The 18,785-nt window shown below is 42.1% G+C and overlaps 1 protein-coding gene and 1 long non-coding RNA gene across 2 annotated transcripts in view; one reads left to right on the forward strand and one right to left on the reverse strand.

The window, feature by feature from the left end:
• LOC140122542 (ribonuclease H1-like) overlaps positions 1-18,785 on the reverse strand; it is a 294,177-nt gene that overhangs the window by 109,823 nt on the left and 165,569 nt on the right. The gene's annotated exons all lie outside the window — the stretch shown is intronic.
• The window catches only part of LOC140120688 (uncharacterized), a 64,850-nt gene continuing 62,414 nt past the window's right edge, over positions 16,350-18,785 (forward strand). The window contains exons 1-2 of the long non-coding RNA XR_011853945.1: positions 16,350-16,489; positions 17,042-17,276. This is a non-coding gene — a long non-coding RNA (uncharacterized lncRNA). The remainder of the gene's footprint in view (positions 16,490-17,041; positions 17,277-18,785) is intronic.

Here is an 18,785-nt window from a genome sequence, read left to right on the forward strand (position 1 = left end):
TATGAGCCTAATCCAATGGGGCTTATCAGCATGTGGCCACCTGCTATGGTTCCAGCAGCCATGATGTCACTTTACTATCATGTTCTCTAAAAATGAACACATTCTACAGTAAGTGATCACATTATTAGTGTCTGGGAAGCTTGTACATTGCAGCAGGTTTTCAGCAAACTTTAGATGGATGAGCTGGAGCTGTAATCCCACCCTAGCAGAGGGAAAATAAATGATGCGCTGTTGAAGAGCCGTAAATTATTGCTGGAAAGCGGGTCAACATTTGTCTTTGTTAACTGCGTGTGTTCATAATGGAGCCGAGTTGTGTAATAATATGAGAGATTAAGTTTTAAGCAGTGTTATGTGAGAAGCAGGCTGTAAATAATTGGCTTGTATCGGTAATATAATTCAATTTTCAGGAATTGTTCCTTCTCCTGGCTGTAATAAATCATATACGTGTGTGTTATAGATTCATATAGGAACTTGCCTATAGCCTTTCATCATTATCTTGTGCGGCTCCATGGAAAATGAAGAGAACTAACTCTTTGGTCATTATGTATATCAACATAAACCGTGAGCTTTTCTTCTCTATATATACAGTTTAAAGCAAGGGTGCATTATAATAATAATTCCTTTATTTATATAGCACACACAGATTATACAGCGTTTACCAGATTTTATTCCCATGGGGCTCACCATCTAATCAACCTACCAGTATGTTATGGAGTGTGGGAGGAAACTAGTGGACCCGGAGGAAACCCATGCAAATATGGAAAGAACATACAAACTCTTTGCAGATGTTGACCTGGATGGGACTTGAATCCAGAACCCTAGCGCTGCAAGGCTGTAGTGCTAATCACTGCGCCACTGTGCTGCCCTCTGATACTGCTCAACTTTGAGGGGCTACACTAGTAACCTAAACGCACCTAAAACAACAGTACAGAACAAATCCCACCCCAGAAACCACTACTGTATAACACTACATTTGTACAATAATTAATATAGACACCAGAGCAGACTACAAATATAGTGCACAGACCAGATGATAATAATAGTGGAGGCCCCGCTTAGAGAAGACCCATAATCCTGGAGAACCCCAGAGCAGATATATTTTATATAAGACATGCTCAAATAAAACCACCATATAGTTCTCATATAAAACCACTATAAACTTTTACAAAAAAAGCTTCCAGTGCTGCAATTAGACCACAATAAAATGATCCAGTAAAATCACCATACAGTATTCCTCCATGCAAACCCTATATGAATCCATTATACCATGATCCAATACAACTTACATACAGTTCTGCAATAAAACCTTTCTACATATATACAGATGGAAGAAGTCAAGGTCAGGGATCCTCTATATGGGCAGTAGTAATCAAGGACATGGATCCTATATGTGGGTAGGAGTAGTCTGGGGCAGGGATCCTCTATATGGACAGTAGTAGTCTGGGGCAGGGATCCTCTATATGGACAGTAGTAGTCTGGAGCAGGAATGCTCTATATGGGCAGCAGTAGTAGTCTGGGGCAGGGATCCTCTATATGGACAGTAGTAGTCTGGGGCAGGGATCCTCTATATGGACAGTAGTAGTCTGGGGCAGGGATCCTCTATATGGACAGTAGTAGTCGGGGGCAGGGATCCTCTATATGGACAGTAGTAGTCAGGGGCAGGGATCCTCTATATGGACAGTAGTAGTCGGGGGCAGGGATCCTCTATATGGACAGTAGTAGTCAGGGGCAGGGATCCTCTATATGGACAGTAGTAGTCTGGGGCAGGGATCCTCTATATGGACAGTAGTAGTCTGGGGCAGGGATCCTCTATATCAGTGATGGCGAACATTTCAGAGGCCAAGTGCCCAAACTACAGCCAAAAACCCACTTACGGTATTTATCACAAAGTGCCGACAGGGCAATTTAATCAGCAACCTATTGCTCCCTGCTCTTCCACAGCTATCAATCGTATTGGCATATTGAGGACCCCAATACCATTAAATGAAGGAGGGGATATTCAGATAATCAATGTAGCTTTCCACCAGGGTCCATTTGAGAAAGAAGAATCGTGGGCAGAAGCTCCAATGATAATCCAGCCCTGTCTACACCTACTTTCCTCTTCCTGCAGGAAGTTGTTGGGTGATGCCTGGGTGCCCACAGAGATGGCCCTGAGTGCCACCTCCGGCACCGGTGCCATAGGTTCGCCACCACTGCTCTATATGGACAGTAGTAGTCTGGGGCAGGGATCCTCTATATGGACAGTAGTAATCAAGGACATGGATCCTATATGTGGGTAGGAGTAGTCTGGGGCAGGGATCCTCTATATGGACAGTAGTAGTCGGGGGCAGGGATCCTCTATATGGACAGTAGTAGTCTGGGGCAGGGATCCTCTATATGGACAGTAGTAGTCGGGGGCAGGGATCCTCTATATGGACAGTAGTAGTCTGGAGCAGGAATGCTCTATATGGACAGTAGTAGTCAAGGACATGGATCCTATATATGGGTAGTAGTAGTCTGGGGCAGGGATCATCTATATTGTGGAAGTAATAAAGGGCAGGGATCCTTTATATGGACAGTAGTATTCTGGAGCAGGGATGCTCTATAATGGCATTAATAGTTGAGGGAAGGGATCCTCTATATGGGGGGCAGTAATCATGTCAGGGATCCTATATATGGGGGGTAGTAGTCGGGGGCAGGGATCCTCTATAAGGGGGGTAGCTGTCGGGGGCAGGGATCCTCTATATGTGGGGGCAGTAGTTGGGGGCAGGGATCCTCTATATGGGGGGTAGTGGTTGGGGGCAGGGATCCTCTGATGGCATAGCGATGTTCTATTAGTTGTTTGTTTTTATCTCTTTGTATCACTTCCTCATTAACCTGTACTTGTATGTAACCCTCTGGTCTCTTTACACTATCTTTCCTCTACATTTATGGTTTTCTGCTACTTGTAAACATTTTTATGAAATGAGAATTTCAGCACTGATGATGATGATGTTGCTGTTCAGATATCTGCCACCTTCTCACTGCAGAGAAATAGTTAAACACAATGAAGTGATTGCTTTATTCACTGAAGTTCCCTTCCGGAGGTCACTCTGCCTGCGCCATTGTCTGGGCAGAAATATTAGCCTGCGATCCGTTAATGTAATTTTACAATAAAGAGTGCATGATACAAAAGACAACATTTCCATACAGTGAGTTCAGATCCGACATGTTCTCCCTATAATTCATGAGGCCAAGATCTGCTTTTGGAAGTGGTCAGCCGCTGGAAATTCTCGACATTGTAGTCCTGGATGATTAGGTTAATTGCCTAACGACATTGTGTGCTAACTGTACAGACACGGGCCACGAGGCACCAGGCGACATCACATCATGCTGGGGAATGTATGTCGTATTTCTCATTTGTCATTTTAAGACCTCAAATTGCATGTGATATACGCATTGAATTCTGTTATCTCCATTATGTTACATATATCTCGTCTCGGGCAGGTTGGATTTAGTAATATGGCACCTAATCCACATTTTACTCCTCTCTTGTTCGATTCGAGAGCCTAAAAGCCCTGCTCTTTCTATAATGTATGGGATAATGCACCCGCGTTTGATTATTCTTGATAGTCCATGACCTTGCAACTTTAAAGAGGTCGCAAAACACGGTACTGACAAACTTTCCCATTTATAGTACAGTCGTGATTGGGCAGACTTGGGTCCATGTACAAAAAGTGTCATAAAGAAAAACAAAGTTTAAATAAAAAACTTTTATTCTCATTTTTTCTAATGGATAACTAAATGGGGACACTGAATTTATCTTGTACATCCCAGTAGACTTTAGGAATAGTCTTTTTTTTTTAGCTATGCCTAGGGTGGTAGGGTCTGGGAATACTGTCATAACATCTGTAAGAGCTCTAAAATCCCTTGAAGGGGTTTTCCAGACTTAAAAAACTTGACTATTTTCTTCTAGTGTGCGGTATTGCATTTAAAGAGGACCTGTCACCCAAAATTTCAGCACTAGGAGCTGCTTACTGCTTACCGCCTGCTCGCTCCATAGGGTGGCGGTGACTGCTGGGCATCATGCGGCAGTCACCGCCCCTAACCACGCCCCAACCCCGTCCCCTCATGAATACGTCGGACAGCTTTGTGAGCGGTTCGACAATTACACTGTACCCCGCCACAGTGTGAGATAGTGTTACCGGAGGTTTCACTCTAACAATGCGGCATTTGTTCAAGCACTAGTGCCGAAATTTTGGGTTGCTCTGGATATGGATATAGAAAATGGATATAGAAAAATATGCAAGCTGATGTGTCTCTACTATGGCCCACCCTTATCCTAGCCTTGGGCTGCCCTACTCCTCGTCCCTCCAAGCATGCTATTAAGTGTGCGTGGAGTTCGCATGAGTGGGAAAAAGTCATAATTCCTGGCCATGCTCCAGAGATTGCAACTTTTTCAACAGCACAATGGTCCATTTTTCTTATACTGACCACAGTTGTGTTCCTTTGTCCCTTTCCTGAGGATAAGTGACCGGTATCACTACCAGCCCCACAAACGGGAAACCTCTTTGAGACATTTGGTTCACATGGCGTTAGATGTAAAAACTATATGTAGTCCCTTTATTTAACACTTTTGAGCCCACAGTTTTCAGTCCTTATTAATCAGAAGTTACTAGCTTCCAGGGACTAGAATTATCGCCTGATCCGGCTCTAGACGCTCCTGTCAGGCAGGGTACATGTGAGTTAGAACTTGCTCAGTTATTTGGGGCGTTAGTCAGAAATCAATTGATTCTATTACCCTTTAAAAGATTTCACGTGTTTCCTCTGGGAATCCCAAGGACGTCTCCTGTAAGAGTAGAAGGATGTAATTGAATTTTGAGAAGCTGTGTCTTTCTTCTGTATACAATGCCTAGTATCCAATTTCTCCATACAGGATGAGAAAATTGTATATGAAATTAACTAATTTGGTAAATCTATGTAAAATACCGGCCTTTATGCCACAGTCAGATTCAATTACTGTTTTCTATGCACATCCGTTCGATTGAAACATTTGGTTTTCCTAATGGAGATATACTCATCTCTCTAGGGCACTCATCTCCCCATACCAAAATTAATATTATAGGAAATGTATCGAGTCGTAATATTTGAAAATGTTCAATACAGATATAGAACCAAAAGTATTAGAGAAATTTAATATATACATTTTATACCATATTACTGAGTATAAGACGCACCCCAGATTTAGTCATACAAGATATATACAGGCGGTCCCCTACTTAAGAACGCTCGACTTACATACGACCCCTAGTTACAAACGGACCTCTGGATATTGGTGTTTAATTTACTGTTCTTTAGTCCTAGGCTACAATAAACAGCTAGAACAGTTATCAAAGGTGTCTGTAATGAAGCTTTAGTGTTAATATTGATTCTTATAACAACCCAACATTTTTAAAATCCAATTGTCACAGAAACCAAAAAAGTTCTGTCTGGGATTACAATGATAAAATATACAGTTCCAACTTACATACAAATTCAATTTAAGAGCAAACCTACAGACCCTATCTTGTATGTAACCTGGGGACTGCCTGTATATGACACCAATTAAAAATTCCCTGTTGATCACACACAAGCACAGAAAAAACAGCTCTGCTATATCCATTCACTCACACACAGCCCTGCTACAACCACTGACTCACACAGCTCTGTTATAACCATTCACTCACATACAGCTCTTCTACACACACACATAGCTCTTCTGCATACTCAGTCCCAGAGTAACTTCTCCTTTGACCCTATCCCCTGGCAGCATGAAAGGGTATAATGACTTTGCACTGTTTCAGGAAGAATATGATCAGTCACATTACTTTGACATCACTCTAGGTCCTGCAGTAATATTCATATTGGGGCGTGCAGGGAGAGGAGCGTGCAGAGGCTCTGCTCTCTCAGAGATAGGAGTTAAATGCTTTGTCAGGGCATCACCTGATCTCCAGGACAGCAGTTGAAAGGTCTGGCAGTGCTGTATTCTCCTGATCTTCAGACTATTAGACAAAGGAACATTTTTAAAAAGACTTTTTCTAGCTAAAATGCTTGTGTACAGTAAAGCTCACAACCTAACGCTTCTTCAACAAAGTGTGCATTACATCCTCTCACCCACCACAAACCATAAAAGCTGTACCCACCGGACAATATCTCCGAATTAGAAGGGTCTGCTCGACAGACGAAACCTTTGAACACCGCGCACAAGAACTCAGACGAAGATTTATAAATCGGGGCTACAGCCAAAGATGTCTAAGAAAGGCCTACCATAGAGCCAAATCAACACCTAGAATACAGCTACTTTATCCTGAAAAGAAACAAAAAGAAGATCAAAAGGTGAGATTTATAACAGATTTCCACTCACAATGGCAGCCCATGAAAAAAGTTCTAGAGCGTTTTTGGCCTCTGTTAAGATCAGATCCAGTACTACAAAAGTATATCCCAATACATCCGGGTGTAGCAGCCCGCAGATCCAAAAACCTGCGGGATCTGCTAGTGACTAGTCACTATACAAAAAAAGAAAGCCATACCTTTCTAGACAATAGAGGCCCAAAATGGGGATGCAAACCCTGTGGTCGATGTGTAGCCTGCCCCAATATCATCAAAACCACAACCTCAGACTCAGGCGGTAGGAAGGAGTATAAAATTACACATACCATCACCTGCAACACCAGAGCAGTGGTGTATCATGCCACATGCCCCTGTGGTATGATATACATCGGCTTAACCACTAGAGAACTTAAAATCCGAGTACGGGAACATGTACGGGATATCAAGGCAGCGAGCAACCCAGATTTTTGCACTGATGGACTTCCAGTGGCGAGACACTTCAAGGAAGGCCACGAATGTAATCCTAAACACCTTCGCATTTGTGGCATAGACCACATTAAGAACAACATCAGGGGAGGTCCTGTAGCGCAAAAATTGGCACAATGCGAGACTAAGTGGATCTGGACTCTCAAAACATTGAGCCCAGAAGGCCTTAATGAGACCCTGACTTACGCACCATTCCTCTGACTTCCGACCTGGGTTGCGCTGGGTTTTTAATCTTTTAATTAATTTTTGACTTTTTTTTATCATGAGTTTGTTTATTTTCTTGTATAATTATTTTCATTTTAGTTATTTAGCAGGATCCGCATTTGATTAAGTATGCGAAAATGTAGGCGTCTTGGAGAACTGACAGTCCCTTATAAAATTGGGAAATGGATACATCTTTTCTTAAAGACAGCACCTTGATTTGAATATGAATATCCTCGACATCTTGGAATCAACGCTAAGGGCAGGACATTTGGACACCTTCCTTGGACCTAACTGTAACACCACTATTTTCACATTTTTTATTCTTTTTTCATTTTTTTCTTAGTCTTAATTTTATTTTTTATTTTTCATCTTTTATGTACACATATTATGAAGCATTTACATGTGAACAACAATTATGTCACATTTTGCATTAATCACTGTGCCATCTTTTTATGGGAATATTTCATTCATACAATCACATGGTCTATTAACAGCACCCACATATAGATAAGGCCTTATCTGGTCTACTTTAATATTGTTTAATTGAAAAGTTGTTATATAAGACAATGAGCCATATACTGAAATTTTTATGGACCTCTTCTATTTTCACCCCCCCCCCCCACTTTCCACCTCACCCATTTCTTCACCCCATCACCTATCACCCTCACCAATCACCTTCCTACACTTCCCTTCACTATTTATTTCCAAAATAGAGGTGATCCATAACATATATATTTTAATAAACACATATACAATTTGATCCATATACCTTTAATAGATAAATGCATAATCTGCCCAACAACTTATTTATAACTATTTCATTATATATCTTTTTCGCTGTTCTCTCTTTTCTTTGGTTTTATGGACTATCGATATAGAATATGTACAATTCACCCTGTTCTGGAATAATTGATGTCTAATAGAAACTTTAGTAACTTTAGAATCACCCCACTAGCTGTTTCTTCTTCTCCTCCCATTGACTCCTACATTGGTACATTTCTCACCTGTCAATACACCGGGGGTGTGCGCGCACAGGCTGTGGGATCCGCCCCCTGTTCCCATGACTCTCCCTCCGGTCACGTGTCCGGGTGTGACGTCACCGTCACATGACTGGTCACGTGCACGGGGATGAGCGTGGGCTGGGGGCGGACACCTTCCAGCGTGTGTGCGCCCAGTAGCTCCGCCGGCTTGAATTAACAATTTAAATCAGGTGAGTGTACGATTCCTCCATTGGCCGATCCCTAAATAAAATCCAGCTGCATTCATAGGAACAATACCCCCAGACGAAGGCTTGCGCCGAAACGCGCGTAAGGGGAATCCATCCACAGCAGACGGGAGACATAATTTAAACATGGGTACGTTTACAATGTACTATTTGCACATGCACTGAGCACTTTATGTATTTAAAAAGCTGCATTATCAGTCTGAATATTTATCAGTATCTCGTGCATGGCCGTTGTCATATATTTGTGTATGAACTATACGATCATTTCTAAACCCATGTGACATGATGTTCTAATATTCATTACTCTCCCAGATGCTCATGTTTTTAAGTGTCCCTGTGTGACATCCTCACCATCCGCTTGTATCCCCCACTCCCCCTTTTTTCCTTTTGTGGAATATGTAATTTTTTAATGTAATGAAATAAAGATTTTTGTATACTTTCGGCTAAAAATGGCTTAGTTTTGTGTTTGTAGGTGTATGTTCTCAAAAAGCCAGCCAGATGATTTTTGACCGAGACTTAGAAAGGGTTGACAAATAGAATGCCACCATCTTGGTACTATGGATATTACAAATTTATACCCTTTTCCATATTTGTAGCCCAATTTTTTGCATCACTCTAGGTCCTGCAGTAATATTCATATTGGGGCGTGCAGGGAGAGGAGCGTGCAGAGGCTCTGCTCTCTCAGAGATAGGAGTTAAATGCTTTGTCAGGGCATCACCTGATCTCCAGGACAGCAGTTGAAAGGTCTGGCAGTGCTGTATTCTCCTGATCTTCAGACTATTAGACAAAGGAACATTTTTAAAAAGACTTTTTCTAGCTAAAATGCTTGTGTACAGTAAAGCTCACAACCTAACGCTTCTTCAACAAAGTGTGCATTACAAAAATTGGGCTTATTTTGATAAAAAGCCAATAAACTAGTGTGTTTTTGGAAAGTGGGTTGAAATAGCCCACTTAGTAACTTTCTCTTATACTCATATAGAGACCACCTGCTCCTGCCTTTAATCTGAATAAGACCGTTCACTTTGCTGGTGGGGATTCATTAGCAACATTATTCTTAGGACAGGGTTATACCCACATTTATCAGGACTATCTCAATAAATTTGGAGCAGTTGACAACAGCACACGGCAAGACCCATATACATAACAGAAAATGACCGAAAAACTGCAAGCACATGTGCATAGAACTGCATAGACTGCAGAGTAAATAGCAGATCCAAAACATGGAGCTGGCGTTCTCCTACTGGATTGAGATTACTGGATTGAGATACTGGATTGAGATTACCAGGGGAAATTTGTCATTAAACATAGATAGGAGTGGGGGAATCGGGCTCACAATATACTAGCTGTTGCCCGGGATAGTAAATAACTGCTCTTGGCTATCACAAAACATACTAAGGCATTATTGCCTTTAATTGACAGCATATAAAACCCCCATAGAATTAGTATACACTAAAATGGATCCTATCAGTCAATTTAATCCCCCTAAATAAACACATTTTTAAAAACTGCTACTAAAAAGAAGTGCATCAATCCATAAGTTGTTCCTCCTTATGCATATAAACTTTAACATTCTGTTCCCAAAGTTATCTCACCATATATACAAATCCCCCTGTGTGAGTGTGAGTCTTCCTCAGTGCTGTGTCAAATGCATAAACCTCCTACATAGCATGAGGAAGGGGTGAATGAAGGAGCTGATTTCACTTCAGTAAGTCATACACAGCCAATGTCTCTCTCAACCCTCTCATTTCCCATCGCTCCTGAATTCTCTTCAGCGAGTCACACACAGCCAACTTCTCTCAAAGTGTAATTTTTGGCAAATAAATTGGTGAAACTTTCTACTTTCTACATAGTCTTTGAAGTTCCCTGAATCACTAGTCATTTGAGTGGAGATAAAGTAATATAATAATATATTTGAGTGAGGTCATAGTATATAGGGGTTGGAACTCAAGTGACATGTTAATAAAAGTGGGGGCATAGGGAGCTATTTTATATAGTGGTGGGAACACAGAACTTAGCTATAGGAGTCGGGGCAAAGTTGTACCGTATTTTTGGACTATAAGCCGCACAAAAAATCCTTTTACTTTCTCAGAAATCAAAGGTGCGCCTTATAGTCCGGTACGCCTTATATATGAACTGTACTTACAGACAACAGCTGCCTTGAACTGTGCACAGGTCTGCCATCTGCTGGTCATTCATCCGGTGCGCCTTATTTATAAACCTAGATATTTTAGCAGGCATTTATTGATGGCGCGCCTTATAGACTGGTGCGCCCTATAGTCCGAAAAATATGGTAAACCCATAGGGGGTCATTTACTAAGGGCCCGATTTGCGTTTTCCCTACGTGTTACCCGAATATTTCCGATTTGCGCCGATTCTCCCTGAATTGCCCCGGGATTTTGGCGCAAGCGATCGGATTGTGGCGCATCGGTGCTGGCATGCACGCGACGGAAATCGGGGGGCGTGGCCGAACAAAAACCCGACGGATTTGGAAAAACCGCTGCATTTAAAGCAAAAAATCTGTCGCGGAGCTTGCACTTACCTTCACTCAGCCTTGCCCGGTGAACTCCAGCGCGTTCGGATGCTTTTCAGCGCAGCAGCGCCACCTGGTGGACGGCGGAAGAACTACCTTAATGAATCCTGGCCGGACCCGAATCCAGCGCAGAGAACGTGCTGCTGGATCGCGAATGGACCGGGTAAGTAAATCTGCCCCATAGACGTGGGCACACGGGGGTTGATGGAATACTGGAATGGGGCACAAGGGGAATCATAGTATCTTGGAATGAGGGTACACATGGTAATAGTCTTTAGGAATAAGGTCTTATGGTCACAATAGATGAATGTCAAATATATAAGGTTTAGATTAATATTTGATCTTGTGTTAAGACTGACCAAATATCATTAAAATTACTAAGAAATGAGCTAATGATGCTAATTGTTAAGTATAAATCGGCCTTTGTGTTAATCGGGTGTATTTAGGCTAAGTGCCTTGGACTGTATGAGCTGTAAATACCGGCCATACTAACACTGTTCATTTTCAAGAATGGAAAGAATCATAAAATTATTGGGCAAATCTATTTGAAGAGTCAAATATTTTAGATTTTTGATGCCAGAATTTAGATGAATTCCCCCAATAACTCGTTTGCCTCCCTTTGTCGCAGGTGATGTAATGTTGTTTGTGTGCTGTTACTACAATACCGGTTACATCATTGTACACTACATTGATGCTGACATCCATCATCCATCTTATTAGGAGTGTTGCTGAATTTACATTTGAGGTAATTAAAGTGGCGTGTAATTTATCTGGTATAACCTCATCCACGTATTCAGACAATCAATATATTGACTCCAGCATGCCATGCGATCATCTTACCGCGCTATCACAGCCATTGGCAGGTCCATTGTTACTAATAGAATGTAGCATGTTTTTGTTGGTGACTTTTATTGCTTATTTAAACTATTTCGATTTTTACAAACGTTACAGCACGGTCTTAATATGTAGATCTTAAAGGGGTATTCCTATCTTGGGCATATGTGGGAGAGATGTTATTATATATAACCCCTTCTCCTGAGACAGGGCTAGGGTTATATTCAACCTCAAATAGTGGAATGACCCTTTACAGTATGATTTGGTGAAGAAGTTGTCCTCTTCTTTCTGTATGCAGTGTGTTGGAGACATCATGCAGCTAGTGACCAGCCACCATCCAGCTCTACAATAACTGAGAATAAATGATAGAACCTATAGTGGAAGAAACTGCTACAAAGGCAAAATACATATATATAAGTCATGTACAGGTGATCCCCGACTTAAGGATAACCGATTTACAGACGACCCCTAGTTAAAGACGGACCTCTCTGCCCACTGTGACCTCTGGTGAAGTCTCTGGAAGCTTTAGCCCCAGGCTGCAAGGTCCAGCTGTAAGGTGTCTGTAATGAAGTTTTATTGATAATACATGTTCCCATGACAGAACAAGATCTTGAAAATCCAATTATCAGAGGGACAGAAACATTTTTATATATACCAGTTCCGACTTACATACAAATTCAACTTAAGAACAAACCTAAATATCCTATCTTGTATGTAGCCCGGGGACTGTCTGTAATGGTCAGAAAAAGTATTACCCTCAAGTTCCCAATCTCTGCATACCTGACAATTGCCTGGTGATATTCCTACACTAACTAATATAAAGAACAGGGTGGAGGAAAAGCCAAAAGTAAGTTTAGCAGGTAAGTCAAACTAAGAGAGTATCTTAGAGACAAAATTGTAGTCCATAATGTAAATGGAAGTCCCAACCAGTTGGCAAGGGGTAGTCAGAAAAAGTAAACCAATAGCTGGCACAGGAATCCAGTCCCAAGGAAGCTTTATCGCAAACCACTCGAATTTTTAACACTTGGCTATCAGTGGGAGCTTCATTGCATAGAGGGGATATCACACTTGAGACTTAAGACATCAAATACATAGGGGCACATTTACTTACCCATCCCGTCGCGATCCCCGCTGTGCGTTGTCTGATGAGGATTCGGGTCTGCCGTGATTTACTAAGATTGTACGTCCCATTTCCTGCATGTGTCGCATCCCCCACTGAGGTCCGCCGGAGTTCACCTTCTTCTTCCGGTGCATGTGAGTGCTGATATTGTGACACAATTTAGTTTTTAAATTCCACGGTTTGTCCGAATCAGTCGGGTTGTCCGATGCACACGCCCCCCGATTTATGTCGCATGTAAGCTGATGCGCCACAATCCGATCGCGTGCGCCAAAAACCAGGGGCAAAAGGGTAAAAAGTCGGGAACCCCGACGAAAATGCGGTGTTCGGACCCTTAATAAATGTGCCCCATAGTGTAAGTGGACATACATTTTTAAAACTGAAATATAAAGGTAAGTTCAGTTCACCGTGAGTTTACTACTTATAGGATTCAACCCACTCACCTAAATATAAAATTTTCCAGTATGAAAATAAGACTTGATTGACAAGATCAAGTTTATATTGAATTCATTTTTTGCATTTTGACATTTCACTAAAAGTACATTTCCCTGAATTGTTTGCTTTTATTGTCTCCTACCTTGACTTTACAGTGGCAGGAAATTGAAATTATCTATCATTTTTCTATTATTGGGCATTTGGAGGGATTATGTGGTCGTGAAGTCTACAATAAGACTTGGCACGGATCCTGTGTTGCCTGGTATGACTTGCCTTTTGCTTGTAGCTTTGCTGTTGTGTGGCAGTAGTTTACCTGATTTATTGGTTGATAAGCGAGGCTGAAGCCATTACTGCAGTGAGAATGCTAAAAGCCAAGGCAACTGGGATCTAGACTACAATTTCTGATGGAGAGAAACTTTATTCTGCGTGTGCAAGTTGAACTCCTTGGCACTTGCGCTCTGCTTCGCTGGTACTTGGTTATTGCTGTAACATGGTGAGGTTTATATTAAACTTTCAGATGGATGGATACATTGTGGTTTGCATTAATAATCTCCTGCGGAGAAAGATTGGAAGGCCACATCTTCTGTGTGTTGCCCTCCCATTGTCTCTCTCCATGGTTCCACCACAATGACATGTCTTCCGCACAGAATAACTGCATGGAATTATTCGGCATTGACAGCTTACTAATATGTTACATAAATGGAATAAAGACCTGCAATGAGTCCTAGCCGTCATTGCCTATATGATGTTAAGTATGTTCCGTATGGCACCGCACTTCGAAACTGTAACAAAACTCCTTGGACCATATTTACTAATAGTGAGGCAAACTTCACTCAATGCAGTTTCCCTCATTATCCTGCAGAGTGCGCCACATTCATGAAGGCCAGAGCACCGTCTTCATGAATCTGGTGCACCCTGCGGGCGGCCACAATGCGTGAACTGAGTCCCCGAGTTTTTTTCTGGTGGACACAGTGCAGCCACGACACAATACTAACGCCAATACTTCATAAATACAGGTGGAACCAGTTTTCGCATGTGTTTATGTGCAGTCCACGACAGATTTCTGGTGCAGACTGCATAATATATCTGGGCTCATGTGTATGCACACGTTGCCTTATTTAGCATTGTACATGCTGCCTACAGACAGGACACAGTGTCAATCTGCTCAGCTCCTTCTGCTCTATAACACGCTGCTTGCAGATACTACACTAGGGCTTATTTACTAAAGGTTGTGGATCGCACTTTCGTTAGACTGTTCTTGGTTTTCAGGATTTGTGCAGCTTTGACAGGTATTTAACAGGGGTTTGCTCTACGGTTGTGTCGCACGCGATGGGGTGCGTGCCGTCAGATGATCCGGCTGATTCAGACTGAGTGCAGGCTTCAAGATTCAAATTGTGTCTCAAGCCCAAGCACTTACATACATCAGAAGATGGTGAACTCCGGTGGACCTGAGCTCGGAAGCGACACATGCAGGATATCTGGCGCACATTCTAAGTGAATCGCAGCATTATACACGGACAATGCACTTTCGCAAACTCTGCGGGACCGGGTAAGTAAATGTGCCTCACTATGTACTATGTGCCCAGCTCCTCCTGCTTTATAACATGCTGCCTTCAGATAGGACACTATGTACAATCTGCTCAGCTCAGGCAGGGAGGACACAGGAACGCTGGAGGACACAGGAACGCTGGAGGACACAGGAACGCAGGAATACTCGCAAGGAAGCTTTCTCTTAGGCTGTGAGGCTGAAAGATTCGGCAAGGGTCACGGGAAGGGGCAGAAACTTATAGCAGGCCAGCGCCAATTAACGGCGCACCGGCCCTTTAAATCTTGGTGTGACGGCGAGCATGCGCCCTAGGAGACAGGGACACGTGCGCCGAGCCGCGGGAGTCAGAGAGGCCATCGCTGGAGGCAGGGAAGGGGAGTAGAGCCCAGCTCTGAAGGTACAAGTCGGGACACGGGTGCGCCCGCGATCCGAAACAGCGATCGCGGGAGCACCCGTGACAATAGGACATTATGTGGCTCATTCTACTCCATAACACACTATCTCCATATCCATGTTCAGATTTATCATTTTTTACCAAGATTAATGGGTTCTCCCCTAAGGACATAAATACCACTAAGCCCTCCACCTGTCAGATGAATTGGGGTCTGCAAAGGCTTTTTGGGTGTCTCATGTGAATTGGCCACTGATCCATGCACTTCTGTGGGGTTTTAAAAAAAATGAATGGGAATATTCAAGCATCGATACCTCTCATTACTTCTCATCGATACCTCTCATCTATTCATATGGGAAACATGTGGGCCACCATTCATATGATTACACATTTATCCATATTCAGATTGGAGGTTATGTCATGTAGTAGTGGAAACACCTATGTTATGTTTACCATACTTAAGAAACCTTTAGGGGTCTGAACTGTAAGTCTAAGATATGGATAACATTTATGAGCAGCTTTCCAGTATCTGTACCCTTTGTGGTATCGGGCATAGTAATAGGGCAGGCTTCCTTAGCCAGATTTGTGTTTTAATTCCTACCCTTTTATTAGGATGATATAAAAGAGAATTTTAATAAATAAGTTCAGATCAATATATTCCTTTTTTTAAAACTATGATCAATTTACATCACAAAAATGCTGCAAGTACCTTACAATTTGTCCCTTAGTCTAATTTAAGACAACTGGCATGAATATATTGCTATATATATACCTTATCCTGCTCTTAAAGGGGTTGTCAAGGTTTAAAGATGTTTTTATAATATGTCGGGGGGGGGGGGGTGCTTATAAAAGTATAAAGAGCTTAAAAGTTCCTCCTCTATTGCTCCCGTTTTCCCACACCCCCTGCCCGTTCCTGCCGACCTCTGCAGGTTGAGAGAAAGTGAGAGGTGTAGTTTGGGAGGATCTGTCTTTTAGGCAGATGAAGGGTGTATGGTAAAAGCCCTGGACTTGTCTGCAGAAACCTAAGGGTTAATACAGACATGTGGTGAGCAGGAGTAGTCAGTCTGGCCTCGCTAGCATAGACACCTTGGTAATGTCCGTACTGGGCCTGCTTATTATGGAGTAGGGGTAGGCTGGAAGTGGGCCGTCTACTCTATCCGGTCCTGGGTTTCTGTATAGCTCACAGGTGCAGGACAGAGGCCTGATTTAGACTCCAGGCCAGAATCTATAAGGGATGCACTGACTGGGGGTCTGTATGTTGGACTGTGTTCAACATACGTCCCCTGTAGGCCGGCATTGGGCGAACAGAGCGGTGCGGAGCAGTACAATACGCTCACCCACTCCTCCTCTACTGTGCGCCTACAGAAGAGATTCCTCATGGACTGACCGGTGTGGTAAGTATCTGACTATGCCCTTTTGTAGTACAATCATGTAAAATGAATATTTTTGACATATACGACCCAATACCTAACTATGGAGCACATTTACTTACCCAGTCCTATCGCGATCCCCACTGTGTGTTGTCCAACGATAATGCACTGTACGCGATTCACAAAGATCGTGCGCCCGATATTCTGCATGTGTCAGTTCCTCGCTCAGGTCCACCGGAGTTCACCTTCTTCTTCCTGGTGCATGTAAGTGCTTGATTTTGTGACACATTTTTAAATCGTGCGGTCAGTCTGAATCCATCTGATCATCCCACGGCCTGCCCCCTGATTTCTGTTGCATGAAAGTCGGCGTGATTGTGCCAAAATCCGATCGTGTGCGACACAATCCCCTTCTAAATACCTGTCCCAGCGGCGCACATCCCGAAATTTAGTAAATAAGCCCCTATATCTCTAGTGATTGAAGGAATACAGATAATCACAAAGATAATTACAAAATATTTTACATTTTTTCCTGACCATAATTACGTTGCATAAATTGACTCTTTAAGTTTTCTATAGTTTGCAGGGAACATTCCTCTTCATTGCGGTCATTGGACACAAACTGACAAATGTGATGTCATATAATATATGGGGCAATATAACTACAAAGCCATCTCATGCAGATCAAAGCAACTACTGTATGATGTCATCACATGTGATCCGACAGAGGTCACCGGCGTGACCCCTACCATACATCATCTTATTCCAAACTGAATTTAGCTTGGATAACATGTCACAGCGCCTACGGGAGGAAGTAAGTGCTTATTGTAATGACGGTTAAATATCAAAATGTCCACATATGTTAGAAATAACATTACATAGGAAATGGATATGATATAGATACATAATGCAAAAAGAGAAAGGAGATAGATAGGTTTCTACCATAGGGGAGACTAGTCCAAAGGATAATGGGTAATTTTAACCCCTTTTTTGGACTTGTATTTGTATATCACACACTACATTATGACACTGTGTATTTTACTATCAGGTTATTAGTAGTTAACTTGATATAATATGGATATATATATATATATATATATATATATATATATATATATATATATATATATGACCTGCATATATGATGCACTTTGATGAATATGAATTTTACATATGCACATAGATATGAGCTTTTTATAAATATTGCACTTTAAGACACACCTCTATGTATATATTAGCCATCTGCCATATTTCCTATATATACCCAATGGGGGTCACTTGTGAATTGCTTGATGAAGGTGTTTAAGACTGAAACGTCTCCACTTGTTCAATAAAGATCACCTCTTTCTGATTTTTGAATCCTGGATTGCTGCCCGCTCTTTACTATTTTACTATTTCGCATGAACAAGAACATGTGCCCGCGGTACCATAGCCCGGCAGGCACGTGTGGGCACACAGGATAGATATTGAGATAGATACATAGATATGAGATAGAGACAGACAGACAGACAGAAAATTATGAGTTAGAGAGATTGATATGAGATAGATAGACTTTTATTAATTTTTGCAAAGTAATTCATAACTTTAATAAAACTCAGTTGTAGTTGATTTTCACCCGTCTTTAGTAACCTGGAGCATTCACTAACAAATCCGCTTTACAGCCACCGCTTCTAATCTTAAGTCTTACATGATTCACTGATCCCTTTTAGGGCCATAAATCTGACTGTACGTGCTCTGGTTGAGGTTTGATCTCATTGGACTGTCTTTTATGAATCCATTTGAGCATGAAATCTATGTTGCGATGAGGAATGTGGAGTCTGATGTGATGGGAGAGCCTGAGCCTTCTTATATAGAACTGGGAGATGACATGTGCGGGGCACTTTATAAGCTTCTAAGTCATCTCTAATTTTATAGAAAATTATATACATATTTTAAGTTAAACATAAGAAAGGGGCACTATCTAGTCTCCTTGTATGCAGTAGATATGTAGTCAGCGATGGCACAAAAATTATGTATGAGAACATTCAGGTGGTGCTCAGCGTTCATAGAGAAAGGTACCGTGAACATGCAAAGAGTAAAGAAAGATTGCGGCACTCACCGATAAAAATATCTTCTTTATTTCATCACAGGGTAAAATAGGTCAGACATGGTAGCCAAATCGGGGTAGAGATAGGAGCAGGGGGTTAGATAAGACGACAGCCGTCTCACGCCAGAGCTGTCCGTTTCTCTAGGCTAGAGAAGGCACCTAACAGCGTGAAGCGGCTGTCGCCTTGTCTAAGACTTTTTAGGTATATGGTCATACTCCTTTAGGCGCCTAGCTAAT

This window comes from Engystomops pustulosus, chromosome 3 (genome assembly GCF_040894005.1).
Source record: "Engystomops pustulosus chromosome 3, aEngPut4.maternal, whole genome shotgun sequence".
Lineage (NCBI taxonomy): Eukaryota > Metazoa > Chordata > Amphibia > Anura > Leptodactylidae > Engystomops > Engystomops pustulosus.